The sequence below is a fragment of the Lissotriton helveticus genome, chromosome 6, assembly GCF_964261635.1.
Source record: "Lissotriton helveticus chromosome 6, aLisHel1.1, whole genome shotgun sequence".
Taxonomy (NCBI): Eukaryota; Metazoa; Chordata; class Amphibia; order Caudata; family Salamandridae; genus Lissotriton; species Lissotriton helveticus.
Window position 1 is genome coordinate 1,101,548,237 of NC_136067.1, and position 17,118 is coordinate 1,101,565,354.

Sequence of the window (17,118 nt, forward strand, 5' to 3'; positions counted from 1 at the left end):
ACACCAATAATGGCTCACCAGGCGGCACGGGGTGATCGGCTGCATGGCAGGCAAGGGGTGTGAGTAGCAGGGCATGCACCGCAATGCCCAGGGCAGGAGGGAGGCCCCACCTAAGCCCACTGTTCAATCGCAATCTGCGGCATACAATCATCAGTGAGGAGGCTAAGGGGGCTATCCCCCGGGGCATCTTCCCCTTAGGGTTCGCGCAATAATCAGGCCACACTGTTATTAAGCGTAAAAGGCCATTTTATTAGGACCAGGCTGCACAAACATAAACCTAATACAACGATCAACAACAACAAATCTCCCCCAAACATCAACTCAAGCTTCATACATTCCAGACTCTCCTTCCATTCCACCCCACGCCACATTCCGTTCTTCATCTCTTTCTTCCAATCTCTCTTAGCATTCTGGCACTACTCTCATGCCTCCAGTCGTCCCCCCATCATTCACTCCTCCCCCCCGAGAGGTGGGTGCGCCCGATAGTAACTCCCCCACCCCTCCCAAATACCACCAACCCTGCAGCCCGTCCTAAACTGAAACGCTCTGCCAACCCTACTCCCAAGCCCTATTAACTGTAGGGTGGGTGGGTGGCCTTCAAAAACTACTCCCACCCGACAATGCCAGAATGCAGGAAGAGGAAGTCGCCTTCCTCTCCTGCATTCTTATACCCACCCCCCAAACCACACCCATTCCCCCAGCCTGGCCCTTCCCTGCGCGGATGACCCCAGGGGAAGACTAGACTGCGTCTTCGCTTCCCCTGGGGCCCTCCATCGTGCAATAATCAGGCCACACTGTTGTTAAGCGTAAAAGGCCATTTTATTAGGACCAGGCTGCACAAATATAAACCAAATACAATGATCAACAACAACAAATCTCCCCCTCAACATCAACTCAAGCTTCATACACTCCAGACTCTCCTTCCATTCCACCCCACGCCACATTCCATTCTTCATCCCTTTTTTCCAATCTCTCTTAGCATCCTGGCACTATTCTCATGCCTCCAGTCGTCTCCCCATCATTCACTCCTCCCCCCGAGAGGTGGTTGCACCGCTAGTGACTCCCCCACCCCTCCCAAATACCGCCAACCAGGGAACCCCCTTTAGGGCGGTTACCTGCCCCCTCCCCCCCCTAGGGTTCTACTGTGCACCTTTCACCCTCGTCCCTCCTGCATTCCTGTGACACCATATCGCCTCGTTCCACAGCTTGCTCACCACATCCCTCACTTCCATCATATAATAGGCATTCCCAAGCGTCGAAAGATGCACTCCGTCATCCCTAAAAAGCAGTCCTTCCTCAAGTCGTCTTCCGGGGTGGGCTATCACCTTAACCCCTTAGACGCTCATGACGAGCTGGGCTCGTCATGAGGTAGCCTCCTCGCACGCCCATGACGAACCCAGCTCGTCATGTAAAGTGCGAATCCCTAAAACCCAGCGTACGGGCGGAAATCCTACCGCACGCATGCGGTTAATGTCTCTGTCATCACAAAAAACCCTCATAGCCCTGTTCAATTTCCTCCGGGCTTTCTCGACTGCCATGTGCTTGTTCGCCCCTTTCCAAATTCTGCTGGGAACAAATTCAGTCCATGCAATGCAAGTCCCAGATAATTTCTGCTTCATCACTTCCAGGTCCCTCTGCATCAGCTGCAAGAGCGCCAAACCCGACAGCTGAATCAAGTCATTTTCCCCCAAGTGAATAATCAACAGATCCGGGCATCCTTTTTGAGGGACCATCTTCGCGCGCCAGGGCAATAGTGCCCCCATCGCATCCCCCCTTTCCCCACCAATGCACCTCATGTTGTTGTCCTCTGAGTCCCAGGTTACGGCCGTACACCTGCTGCTCTGAATATTTTGAGGCTCAGTGCACAAATGAATGCCCTACAATCCATGTGACTGTCTTAGCCCCCGGTCTGCCCACGCAACCTACGAAAGAAAAATAGATTAATATACACCCTATAATGCAGCTAACAGCAACCCTAATCAAACCAGGCCTCTGATCCCCAAGACCCTACTTACTAACATACCGTTCACAACACCGGGACTTCCACCTACCAATTCGCCGTATTCTATCCCACTACCAACCCAACCTTGCCGCTGCTGTCGCTGCCCCAATTCGAAAGGAATGTGTCCCAAAGCCTGCCGGATTCAAACCCAACCTGAGCACTGCTATTCGCCAAACCGCCAACAACTGTGTAGCCGTAACCCTAGCCCCAGAGGCGTGACAGAAGATCTCACCCCCTGTAGCCCACGCTAGATGCACAAACTCCCTCCACTCAGCCAACGGGCACACCCCCCGCATCCACTCTCACACAGCCAGACCCACTTACCCCTCCCCAACTGATCCGTTTTTGACTGGCCCAACCAAATCCCCAGTCGTCCCATCTCCAACCGGACCTCCTCAAACCTCCTGCCACTCTTAGACCTTGTTCCCAACAACTCCAAGACCCTAAAGACCCCAAAAAACATCCATACCATACACAGCCTAAACAGGCGAACTTCAGAACTATCATAACAACACAACGGCACTACTTCAACTAAACGGACCAACAATTCAAAGGTCACTGCTTCCCTCAACACCCCCACATGCACTCCTTACTCCAACCCCTGAGCATCCTACCAATGACCACATCCTTTGTGGGGTCGAAAATAAAAAACAAACCACTCTAGAAGGACAACCCTGCCAATTTCCCTGCAATAGTCACAGCCGACAACCCCTTGTCAATACAGTGTAATACAAACTGTAACACCCCTTGCTCAATTACTGAACAAACTCCGCATTGCTGCATCCTGCCGCCATCCCATGAATGCGCCAAACTCCTCCCAAGCCAGCCTGTATGTTCTCTTCGTTGAGTACGCCACAGAATTCTCCACCAGTCCCAGAACCCTCACTCCCCCAAGGCCCAGACGCCGGCCGGCATTCTGGTCTTGCACTGATCTGCTCCAGGCACCAACCTCCGGAACCGCTGCCACTGCGAACGAGACAAAGCATCGGCAATGTCATTATTCGCTCCAAGGACATGCTTGGCTCGAAAGATCACATTCAACCTCAAACATCTCAGCATGAAATTCCTCAACAAGTGCAGCAATCTGAGATCTCTCGCCCTCTGTCGGTTGACCAACTCAACCACCGTCATAATTGTCCACATGAAACAACACTGATCTGTTCTGGAATTCCGCCCCCCACACCTCCAATGCTACCAGCAGGGGAAAGAATTCCAAAAACGTAATGCTCCTCCCCTGCTTCATCCACTGGGCCGGCCACTCCTCCGTGCACCATCTGCCGTCCCAAAAGATACCAAAACCTGCTGCCCCTGCTGCATCTGAGTAGATCTGAATCTGCCGACCGTCCGCTCTTCCACAAAGTCTAGAGACACATTAAAATCAGAGAGGAACATCAGCCATGTCCTTAGGTCAGTCCGCACCCCCATGTGGTGTGGTAAGATCGTCCCGCCCTCACTACCCGGCATGCAAAGTTCAAGAAGCCCAGCAGTTGCTGCACAGCCCGCAACGCAATCCTCTTTTCTCCAATTGCCCACAACAGACATGCCCGGATTTCCTCCACCTTTGCCTGCGGGAGGCGAGCCATCCACTGAATGGAATCCAGCTCAATCCCTAAGAAAGTCAAGCAGGAGCTAGGCCCAGCTGTTTTTTACGGCGCCAAGGGCACTCCAAACTGCAGTGCCATCTCCTGAAACTGTGACAGGGCCCTGCCACAGTCCCCTGATTGCGCTTCACCGATGAACAAGAAATCATCCAGATAATGTGTCACGTCCCGATGCCCACTACTCTGAGTAAAAGCCCACTGCAAAAATGTGCTGAACGACTCAAAAAGCGCGCAGGAAATGGCACACTCCATGGGCAAGACCTTGTCCACGTATATGGCCCCTGCAAACTGCATGCCCAACAGAGCAAAATCCAACGGATGAATCGGCAAAAGGCGAAAGGCTGATTTTATATCGCATTTAGCCATTTCCGCCGCACTAATCGCATGGCGTCATCCACCGACGCATAGAGCACACAGGAGTCTACCTCCACAATGAAGTCATTGACAGACTGACCTTCCAGCCAAGAGAGGTGATGTATCATTCAAAACTCACCCTCTTCCTTTTTGGCACTACTCCCAACGGGGGAACGATCAGATGCTCAAGGGGCCACTCCGCAAATGGCCCGCCACCCTGCCTTCCACCACCTCCTTCTGCAACTTCGCCGCCACCATCATAGGCAATTCTTTCGCTGATTTAAGGTTGTCCACCCATCTCCGCACCCTTGGTCCTTGGTAGCCCACTCTAAAGCCATCCGTGAAACCCCACGGCAATTTCAAAGCCGCCTCCCTGTCCGGGTAACACGCGAGCCAAGGGGCCATGGCCTCCACCTTAACCGGAGTAGGTGCCCTTCTGTCCAGGCTGTCCCCTACCGATCGCGTTTGTGGTTCGCCACTGCTCCGAGGGTGTGGCCCATGTGAAACACTGGGTGATCGCATGCCGCCCCCCACATTTGGAGCACTCGTGCTTAAACTTACAGGAGTATCGTGAGCAATATCACTTGTTATAACTCCAGCAAGCACCGGTCGTGCTGGTGCCCGGCTTAGCTGGTGGGGCTGTGTGTCCTGCAGGTGTAACAACTCCTCCCGCCCCAGACTGGGTGGGCCGCGGCGGAAAGGACCGATAGGGGACCGGTAGACCACTAGCGGTGTGAGTGGATGCAGACGATGTGTCCATACCATCCACAGTTCCTGACCAATTTCACCCCAAGGTTTTTCAGGGTTTACACTAACACGGGCCCTAAACTCCTCATCATAACTCAGCCAGGCAAAACCCTCAAACTGCAACTGAGCCTTTCTGATAATGTCCATGTACTTCAACAGGGGGATAGCCCTATCCAGGTGCTTCTCACAATAGATACTTGCGTATATGAGAAAGGCAGACGTCCAATTCTCTATATTCAATGGCACCCTGGGCCACCTAGTCAGTTCCCATTCTTCTTCCTTAGAGCCCTCCTTCACCTGCACTTCCCCGTGCAGAAGCTTGAAAACATCTACGTATTCATGTTTCCAAATCTTACTCTTAATCTTCTTGGATAAGTGTGACCCCAGGGGCATGGCCAAACCCATATAGGGTAATTTCTTCTGATGCTTATCCTCCCCTTTTCTGTTTTTGTCCTCCTTCCCAGCAGACCGCTCCTCTGTCCCCATACGTTTGTCAGTTTGGACTCCTGCCGTAACCACCTTCTTACCTGTCGCAGCGGTCTGCGCCCGATCCTTGACCCACTGCCCCCCCCCTGTCTCCCTGACAGACCCCTCCCTCACTCCAACCGATCTGCACGCCTTCTTCCTGCCCTCCTTTGGGCCCTCCTCCCAAGCAGCCCACCACTCGCCCTCACCTGCCAAAGTCGTCTGTGTCACTCCCGGCCGTCCTTCCGAGCTGCTGGCTTTGGATGTAGACACCTTCACCTTGCCCGTCTTCTTCCGAGTGGCCTGCAAGACACCAAGACCACTGTTGCTCTGTCCCCTCCCCCGTCTTGTCCACGTCATCCCTTACCTCCCCTTCTTCCAACTCCTCACTCTCCGAACCATAATCCAGCTCCAACGCCAACTTATCTTCCACAGGCTTCCACACTACCTCATGGACCGCTCTTTTCACACCTTTCTGCACCTGCATACCACTCCCCATCCCTCCATCCACACACGTCGCCGTTGCCCGATCCCACAATGGAGGGAGAGCCGCCGCCCCTCTGCTGACCTCCGCCAGCTGGGAATCCCCCAGGTCGCTCCAACCTGGGCGGGCTCTGGCATTGCCAGGCCTCGCTGCCGTCCTGGCCGTCCCTAACTGCCCCTGCCTGCCACCTCTTGCCCCCACCGGTACCCCTCGTACCCTACCGGCTCTTTCCCTGTCCACCTGCTCTGCCCAAAGCTCCTCCTCCGAAGTAGGGGTAGGAGGCCCCTCCATCTCCACCTCCCAATCAGCCCCAGCCCTGATAGCCTCAAGTTCCACCCACCGTGCCTCCGACTCCTGGACTAGTCGCCTCTGCTCCCTTATCTTGGACTCAAGGTCCATGGCCTCCCATCTATTCAATAATAGTAGGCAGTAGCCCCTGGGCCCTAAACCCTGCATGCTCCTCCAAGTGGTGGCCGCCGAAGGTATCCCCCCACCCCAGACCTACCCTCCTCCAAGTCCAACTGGGAGATCGCCCCACCCCCTCCCCCAGGGCCCAACCCTCTACACAGGCAGCCTCCTCGCCATCACTACCCACCTCCCGCTCTGCCCCCTCCTGGATAACCCTCCCCGGCCCCCGCCCTCCCACCAGAGCAAACCCCCCCTGCCCACCAACATCCCATGACAGGCCACTCACTCCCTGCCCCCGGACATAACTGCAACGTTTGCTCCACTACCGCTCGAGGGGGGAGCGTTCTGCACCCCCCCCCCCCGAGCGCCAGCCTCTCTGTGCCCCGGTGCGCCCAACTCCAGACGTGGAGGCAGGCTCTTGGCCGGCCTCCGCGTGACGCTCCTCTGCTCCCGGCGCCCGCCCCCTCCCGGACGCATCGCGGCCCGGCGGAGCAGGCTCATCCATACAGGCCAGCACCGCTGCCCACACTCCCACAGAGGCTCACCGCAGGACCCGCTCCAGGCCCACCCACGCCTCCCCCAACACACCAGGCCGCAGCAGATCCTCCCGCCCGGCCCTCCCCAGCCCTCGCAACGCCTCCCTCACAGCCTCCTCTGAAACCCCCGACATACCGCCACACGCTGGAACCACAACGACATCGCCTCGCACCTCTCCACCGACCAGTGGCTCCTGCCGCACACGGCAACACCGTCGACCTGTAAACATCCTAGAACCACGCAAAACCCTGTGCGTAACCGCTATCTCTTTCCCTTCAAAAACTACTCCCACCCATCAATGCCAGAATGCAGGAAGAGGAAGTCACCTTCCTCTCCTGCATTCTTATACCCACCCCCCAAACCACACCCCTTCCCCCAGCCTGGCCCTTCTCTGCGCCAACGACCCCAGGGGAAGACTTGACTGCGTCTTCGCTTCCACTGGGGCCCTCCAATGCGCTTGCCAGTCAAGCCATGTCCCTGGCGTGGGCCGGTTGGATGACCCGGAGGCCAACCCCCTGCTGGCACCCGACTAAGGCAGCTTGGCCGTCCCTTACCCTGTAAAATTACTTCTCCACTGCCATGAGGGAGTGTAGAGAAAGTGCGTGCTGAATACACTTGGCACCCATGTATGTGGCCAAACCAAACTCGCCGTGCTCTTGTCCATGGAGGAAGTCATACCCCGTGGTTCAATACGACCCGGCCACGGCATCCAAAAGCCTACCAGTCGGGGAGGGTAGGGGAGACGAGGGAACATTAAACCACCCCTGGGCCAAGGCCGATGTGAGGCACTAACCTCACATCGAACGATGACCCGAAAGCCGTGCCTCAGCGCGACATGCCCCGGCCCTGCCGAGTGCCTCTACCATCACTCTCTGCATTTAGGGCCCAGGTGTAGAACTCCCCCGTCAGGCCTATGGTTCTAAGTGCCCCAGCCATGCTGTGCAAACGTGCGTTCCAGCTCCACTCCATCTCTAAAGCGGTAAATATCTAAAAGATCCCCTTTGATGGACGCTTGCTTTAGTCCAGGCTACGACAAATGCAGCAGGATTTGGTGAAGCAGGAAAGACATTGAATGAAGACCTTGATCAGAACACAGAATCTTTCTTCATACTACTCTGGATTGAGACAATATTTCTTAGTAATTCTGAAAGAATTTGTTACGTTAAGGAGCCCTGTTTATACTTTCATTGATGTTGGATTATGATGTAGTCATTGCAGTGAGATTGAAAATCCGGAATTGATGCTAGTTGGATATGCGGTACATCGAAGAGATAAACAAGGTATGTGAACCAATACTACCTTTGGCACAACGAGGCTATGGCAATCAGATTGCATGAATCTCTCTTCTTCTTGCCCAGCATTATCTGGGTAAGGGGCAATGTATGCAAAGATCAAAATGCATTACCCCACACTACTGGTCGTACATTTCTACCTGCGTGTAACTAGAATTTTTGTTGATGATGGTTGCGAACAGGTCTAGGCTTTGCTCTCCCCATTGCCGACTGAGGGTTTCTGCCCAATCATAGTGAAGTAGTGTGGCTCAAGTGAAGTAGTGTGGCTCACTGGTTAGAGGCGGCAGACCCGAGAGCAGAGGACGGCCCGGGACCAGGGCTCGATTCCCGGCGCGGCAGGTTTCTGGACCAGGGTCAGCGGACTCGATAATTCTCTCGCCTCGGTGCCCACTCTGATCAGCGTTCACACTCGGCAACTCTGGGCATTAGCTTGCCTCATCTTCACTAACGGCCCCACCAGACCGCCGGGGATGCCTGGTCTCACCCTGGAGATACCCATTAAGGGACCATCTCTCAGGGAAGCCAGGAAGGGTTTCGCAGCGGTCGAAGCGCCTTGGGACCCTACGGGTAAGTAGTGCGCTATATAAATGCCTATACATTTACATTTACATTTACATTTACATTTATACATTACATTTACATACACGGTAGGTGTTCTGCTCTAAATCAGATTCAATATTGAATGGCCCAGTTCCATGACTTCTGTCAATAGGACACTGAGCTTTCTCCCTCTCTGTTGTTTCTGTAAAACATGCAGGTTATACGGTTTGACCCAGTAAGAAACTTTTTGATCCCTGCCTGGTGGCTTTCAATGCTAGAACATTTATGTAAGGATTGACACTTATTGTGACCATCTACTGTTTGTGGACAGTTCCTGTAAATAGGCATACCAGCCCTCAATAAATCCCGTAGATCATCATAACAAGGCACAATGTCTCTTGCTGGATATTCAGAATTATTGCTGTGTTTTCTCTATAGTTCCACCAGGGTAAGGCAGCTTTAATTTGTGGCATGACTCTCACCTTGCTGTCGAAACAGTTTGCACTTTTGATCCACTGTTTGTCGAGCTCTTGTTAAAGCAGTCTCAATCATAGGTAGCACAACAGATTGGAGTTTGCAGAGGATACCATCCCTGGGAAAGATCTGAGGAGATGCAGCAAGACTATCAGTTTCTTTTGATGTAATCGGGGTAAGTCATGTAGTATCAGTAATCGCTCCTCCATATGATAGGCTTTATCTCTGCCGAAATCCAGTACTGCTCCTAGGAATTGGTTATGCCTGTCAAAGATAAAAGAGTTTTTGATTAGAGAAAAGCCCAATTGTGAAAAAGTTTTAGGCTACTTTTAATGGATGCCTTGGTCGATGGGAATGAAACCAATTTTAATTGCCTAGGTAATGGAACACCTGGTGACCACATTGGTGCAGATGGTAATGTACTTGTTTGCTGGTGGCTGGAAGCTCAAATTGCTTCGATATCCTCTCGACAGTCATCCAATGGTGAGCAAGTAGGTGGATGAGTTCATGAGCTAGTGGTTGGCATAACATAGTCATCCCATTTCCCATCTCCTCCTTGATCTCTCCCTCTTCTTGCTTGTTGTAGGTGGTATCTCCTTTGCACAAAAGAGGGGCGGTTTCCCTGGGCATCAGAGACTAATGTGAAAGAGGTTGTGCCTGCTCTCTGTGAGGCTGGTGCTGTTGTCGCTCTTAAACTTCTTGTTGAAGTGGTAACTGTGGCTGCAGCAAAGGCAGTTGATAAGTGGTGGCAGTGTAGACAACTGTGGCTGCTTTGCAGATGGTAATTGTGGCCAATCAAGATTAAGAGTCCACCATTAAATATTTTAGTCACTATTTAAAGACTTTATGGGCTTATTTTTTGATTTATTATATTTGTGCTTCTCGAAATTGTTTGAGTATTTGAATTCTAATGAGATGTAAATCATTTATTTATATACATATATATATTAGCTATTGGTGGTCACCAGTAGGTAGTTATAGTTAGGACCCAGTTTCCATAGGAAGAGCATTTTTTGTTTTGCCAATCTTTGGCACCGTTTGACGAATTTTCACAACATTTCCAAAAATGATACAAAGCTCAGTTCAGCTACAGTGTTGAAAGTTTTTGGGTGACCTGTCAAGAGGGGGCTGAGAAAAAGGGGGGGTCCCAAAACACATTATCCCCATGCTAATTCCTATAGGGATTTTGAACACAAATACAGCCCGAACCGCTGGACGGAATTCCACCAAATTTGGCAGATAGCTAGCTCTTCGCCTGGAAAGTGTGCTTCTGTGACTTGGTGTACATCCGTTCAATTGTTTTAGAGCTAATAAATGAAAACCAAATCTGTATATCTAGGGGCGCGGACCCTCTGAAGATCCACCAGCGGTGAATCTGTGGCTCCATGCGCCAAACTAAAGTCCTGATTGGCTGGCCACACATTCACAGAAAAGTTGCAGCTGCCATTTTATTTATCGGGAACAGTCGCTGGGGCAGAAAAGTTGCATGTATTGGGAGGGAAGGAGTCAGGTGAGAGGTGTCCTGACCCCTTGTGCGTGTTAAAAGCGAGTGGTAAGCATGTGTACTGGGCAGTAAAATGCCTCAAAACTTTTTGGGGGCCACAAGTAAAATATGTGAGGTCCAGCTCGGCCCCGTGCAGATCCACGAACCTCGCTTCGAAGTTAAATGGGTGGAGGCGGCCATGCTGAGCATCGCAGAGGATTCGTGGGGAAAAACAAATTGGTCTTCTTCACAGGAAACATGGAAAGGGTAAAAAAAAAAAAGTACTGACCATGTAAACATGGTATAAGAAAAAAAGAAAGATGAAAGGAAGCCTGCGATTTGTTAACTAGAGCAGCATAAGTAAGAGCACTTGGTGAGGCGTAGCCATTTTACCTACTTTTCTAATGAGAGGAGGTGCTTTGCAGGAGTTATGACTGGAGATTTAGAATGAAAACAGATGTTATCAGAAATAGAAATAAAAGTAAGAGAACAGCAAAGAGCTTTTATAGGTATGTTAAATAGGTAGTAGTATATAAAAGTATATTTAGCTAAATCTGAAAGAAAATGTGTACCTTCTAAACACTATACTAGAAGAGAAAATAGAAGGGAGCTTAGATGAGAACATTAACTAAAAATACAGAGAGCAGGAAAAGAGAAAGATAAATTGGTATAATGAAAGTACAGTCATTTTATTAAGTCAGTTTGAATAAAGGTGTTTTAAAATACATACTATAAGAAAACACGCAAAACGAATTTCATAGTATGTAATTTGCACTCACTCGCACAGTCAGGTAAGCACTTACATTTACACTCCCCAAAAAGCATTTATGTACCCACCACTCATGTAGCCAGACAGTGACTGCAACACTCAGTCAGACACCCATAACACCATTCACACACCCATTTGCTCACCTATAAGTCCAAGTTTGAGTACTAGTTTTCCCTTGGAACCTGGTAGGACAAGCACAGAGTGCAATATGCACCACTAGAAGAGTTTGAAAAGGAATACTGTAACACTCTTGAAAAAGAAGAACCCTGATTGGTGTTGACTTCTGAACCAGGGCCCCAAAGGGTAGTGGGTTTCAGAAGGAGAGAGAGGAGTGGAGAAATGAGTGGGTAAAGCCTCCAGAGGAGAGAGGGAACACCACAGAGAGAGACTTCTCTAATGGATACAGTTCAGGAAGTACTGTCTCCTCCCAACCCCAGTTCCCTGAGGACCTCAAGGACAGACAGGCTGAGTGGGACCTAAGGCCACAGCTAGCCCAGCTGGGTGCAGAGGAGAGAAAAGGTGAGGCTAAGAGAACCTTGAAGGACAAAAGGGTCTTGCTGGCTGGAGTGTCAAGGAGGTGCACTAGAAGGCTAAATAGTTGTTAGAGTCTAGCAAAAAAGGTGTGAGTACCATAGTGAGTCCAGTGCAGAAGAGTTCATATATTCAGAGACAATCGGCCACATGCATCATTGTAGGATTTTGCGATTCTTAAATTGCGAAAATTAAGGAATCGCAATTTAGGAATTGCAAAATCCGATGCATCAAGAAATCTTAAAAGTTTTTAGGATTTCTTAATTTTCTGTATTTGCGATTCCTTAATTGCGAATCGCAATTAAGGAATGGCATTACATTGATTCCTATGGGCCTAGAGGCCCATAGGAATCAATGGAAAGGCATTAGCTTTTTGCGAATTTGATTTTGCGAATGACAATTTGTTGATGCATTGCAAGGGTGCACCCTTGAAATGTTTTTTTAAGTGCAAGTTTCACACACACATGTCCAAAGGACATGTGTGTGTGTAACATGACACTTTCAAAAATGCTTTTTTGAGCTTTTTTGCACAATTTCGCAAATTAACACGAGGGTCAACCTCGTGTTAATTTGCACTTCCTATTTCCTAATTCGCATTTTTTTTTTAATTCATGCATTGCATTTAAGGAATCGCACAAATGCGATTCCTTAAATGCAATCACATTTTTAAGAATTGCAAAAAATAGCGAATTTTCTAAAATTATTTCATGCATCCCAAAAAATGAATTTTGAATCGCAAACGGCTGATTTTTCCGAATCGCACCGTTTGCGACTCCAAAATCACTTGATGCATGTGGCCGTTGGTGCCTGACTTTAGGGAGGTGTTTGATATAGACAGATTATTTCTGGCATAAAAAGTAGCTGTAAAGGTACAGAGGATCTCTTAAGAGTATTGCAGAGGAGCCTTTAGAGTCATATTCGTGGTGATGGGAGGGGCAACATACTGGCTATAGAGAAGGGGAAGAGGCTGAGGTATCCCACAATAAATGAGGTCCTTGTCAGTAAGTATGAATTAACCCCAGAGGAGTGCACGTTGAAATTCAGTGCTAGCCAGGAACTGTTTCACTACCACTGGGAGAATTTTGTAGTTTAATTTTAAAATGTTTGTGAAAAGTTCTGTTGTTTTTTAAGAAGGTGTTTCTAATAGTTTTATACGTTTTCTTTTGTTTCAAAGAGAACTAAAAAGAAGCAACTTGAGGAGCCTTTACTACAGACACTCATTGGAGTTCTTTTAGCATGCCTCATCAGATACAGTTCAATGGCATCCCCATAACCTCTTTTGAATGTAGTGAATGGATACTGCAATGATGGTACATTTTTTCAGGTCTGCTTCTATCCACTTTTCAAACTGCTCCCGAAGGCAACATTTCTTCCTCTATGCAACTTCCATGTTAGAGAGCATCTACATATTTATAGTACATACTATTGTATTTAAGATATAATGTAGCTTTCTTCACCTTATTTACATCCAATAGTTCCTGTCAGATTTTGTTGTTGTTCGTGGGCACACTATTCACTAGACTGCCAAATCCCTCTGTACACCCACAGGTCCAATATTGTCTTTGGAATCTAAAGGAAAATACACAACTGTACCTTTGAGCCCTTTGTGAAACTCAGTAGATGATACCTTTAATGTTAGACTTTGCTTCTCTCAGAAAGTAATTATGTGATGCCATGGATATTCTGCACCATTCAGAGTTAGAAACCAAGTTAGTGTTCCCAAATTTCACAACATATACTTAGGCTCAAATTGACAATGATACCAGATTGCATTTGTCCCAATATTTGCAGATGTGAAGTAAATAGACAACAGCACTGCAAATACATGGGTGGTGTCCTACTCTATCAATTTATTCCTGGCAAATAATACAAATACTACTGCACTCCCATTTATACACAGGGGATGGCTACACTTCCCTTGTACTTCTTCACACATGTCTTCCTTGGCATTTCTAGGAATCATCTCTTCTTTTTCAATGTTACAACTTTTTGTTATAAAAGTTCAAGTTTCAGTGTGTTTCTGTATTGGTAAATAGTTAAATAAGTTATGTTTGTTGGTTAATTGCTTGATTTAAATTGTATTCTAATATGTTAACAAATATACTTGTAAAGTTATAAATATATTTAATATTAAGTAAGGGTCACAAACACACCCATATAGGTACTAACACAAGGACATACCCAGCCAAACAGTAATGCATCATATAGCGCACTCAGACACACACTGATGTGTACACTGGCATACCCATGCTCACACTGATGCATATGCAAACTTACCCAGGCACATACTGATGCATACACTCACACATTCAGGCATACACTCACATATACACTAACACACTCAGGTGCAAATTATTGCACACATTAAAATACCAGGGCACACATTAATGCCACACTAACACACCCAGGCACAAACTTATGCATACACTAGCCCACGCAGACACACACTGGCATACAGACTGACACGCCCAAGCACACATCGAATCATACAGTGACACACTCAGTGACATGCCATGTCTGAACTGGGGTGGTGTGGAGTTAAAAAAAACGATGGATTTAGGCCCAGATCTCTGTACTGGGGTGAATGTATGACATTGTTCTGCATTCTGTCCATCTATTGTTGTTTTTGCATTTGTCACCCCGAGTGGGACGGGTATGCTCAGACGTGAGGCCCGTGCTCTCCACACCACTGGAGTCAAGCTATCCTGGCTGAAGACGGCTGATAGCCAGAAACCGGTCCTAGGATGCTTGATTCCGGTTCAGGGAAGACATGGCTTGGCAGTTCGGGCTGGACTGTTCCCATGAGGCACAGGGTCAAGGCTGATTTGCATATGGCCATGTCTCAACTGGGGTGGTGTGGAGTGCAAAAAAACGATGGATTAAGGCCCAGATCTCAGTACTGGGGTGAATGTGTGACATTGTTCTGCATTCTGTCCATCAATTGTTTTTGCATTTGTCACCCCGAGTGGGACGGGTATGCTCAGACGTGAGTCCCGTGCTCTCCACACCACTGGAGTCAAGCTATCTTGGCTGAAGACGGCTGATAGCCAGAAACCGGTCCTAGGATGCTTGATCCAGGTCCAGGGAAGACATGGCTTGGCAGTTCGGGCTGGACTGTTCCCATGAGGCACAGGGTCAAGGCTGATTTGCATATGGCCATGTGTGAACTGGGGTGGTGTGGAGTGCAAAAAAACGATGGATTTAGGCCCAGATCTCTGTACTGGGGTGAATGTAGGACATTGTTCTGCATTCTGTCCATCAATTGTTGTTTTTGCATTTGTCACCCCGAGTGGGATGGGTATGCTCAAACGTGAGTCCTGTGCTCTCCACACCACTGGAGTCAAGCTATCCTGGCTGAAGACGGCTGATAGCCAGAAACCGGTCCTAGGATGCTTGATTCCGGTCCAGGGAAGACATGGCTTGGTAGTTCGGGCTGGACTGTTCCCATGAGGCACAGGGTCAAGGCTGATTTGCATATGGCCATGTCTGAACTGGGGGGGTGTGGAGTGCAAAAAAACGATGGATTAAGGCCCAGATCTCAGTACTGGGGTGAATGTATGACATTGTTCTGCATTCTGTCCATCAATTGTTTTTGCATTTGTCACCCCGAGTGGGACGGGTATGCTCAGACCTGAGGCCCGTGCTCTCCACATCACTGGAGTCAAGCTATCCTGGCTGAAGACGGCTGATAGCCAGAAACCGGTCCTAGGATGCTTGATTCCGGTTCAGGGAAGACATGGCTTGGCAGTTCGGGCTGGACTGTTCCCACGAGGCACAGGGTCAAGGCTGATTTGCATATGGCCATGTCTCAACTGGGGTGGTGTGGAGTGCAAAAAAACGATGGATTAAGGCCCAGATCTCAGTACTGGGGTGAATGTATGACATTGTTCTGCATTCTGTCCATCAATTGTTTTTGCATTTGTCACCCCGAGTGGGACGGGTATGCTCAGACGTGAGTCCGGTGCTCTCCACACCACTGGAGTCAAGCTATCCTGGCTGAAGATGGCTGATAGCCAGAAACCGGTGCTAGGATGCTTGATTCCGGTCCAGGGAAGACATGGCTTGGCAGTTCGGGCTGGACTGTTCCCATGAGGCACAGGGTCAAGGCTGATTTGCATATGGCCATGTGTGAACTGGGGTGGTGTGAAGTGCAAAAAAACGATGGATTTAGGCCCAGATCTCTGTACTGGGGTGAATGTATGACATTGTTCTGCATTCTGTCCATCAATTGTTGTTTTTGCATTTGTCACCCCGAGTGGGACGGGTATGCTCAGACGTGAGTCCCGTGCTCTACACACCACTGGAGTCAAGCTATCCTGGCTGAAGAAGGCTGATAGCCAGAAACCGGTCCTAGGATGCTTGATTCCAGTCCAGGGAAGTCATGGCTTGGCAGTTCGGGCTGGACTATTCCCATGAGGCACAGTGTCAAGGCTGATTTGCATATGGCCATGTCTGAACTAGGGTGATGTGGAGTGCAAAAAAACTATGGATTTAAGCTCAGATCTCTGTACTGGGGTGAATGTATGACATTGTTCTGCATTTTGTCCATCAATTGTTGTTTTTACACTAACACACCCAGGCACAAACTTACGCATACACTAGCCCACCGAGACACACACTGTTATACAGACTGACACACCCAAGCACACATCGAATCATACAGTGACACACTCAGGGACATGCCGGTACATACACTTACATACCCAGGCATACAGCAATGTAGACAAAGATGCACCCAGTCAAACAATATGTGTGAGTCCAATATTACATCCAAGCACACACTGATCCATACACCAACATACCAAGGCTCACGCATATACTAACAAGCCCAGGCACATACAGATGCATACACTATAACACGCAGGCACACACTGATACAAACACTGACACATTGAGGCATACACTGATGCATACACTGACAGAGCCAGAGATTTACAATGTGGACACTGACACACCCAGGCATATAGGAATGCATTCACTGACAGTCCCATCCAAACACTAATGCATCAAATACCATACCCAGGCACACACTGATACATACACTAACACGCTCAGAGAAATACCAGTTGAGACACTGGCACGCCCAGGCATACAGCAATGCAGACAGTAAGACACCCAGCCAAACATCAATGCATCCAATAAGACACCCAGGCACACACAGATGCACACACTGAGACACCAAGAGAATTACCAATACAGACACTCACACACACAACCATACAACAATGCAGATAGTGACAAGCCCAGTCAAACACTATTGCATCAATAACACACCCAGGCACACATTGATGCACATACTGACACAACCAGGGACTTACCAATGCAGACACCGACACACCCAAATATACAGCAGTGCAGACAATGACACACCTAGTCAAACAGTAATTCATCTAATAACACACACAGGCACACATTGACACATCCAAGGACT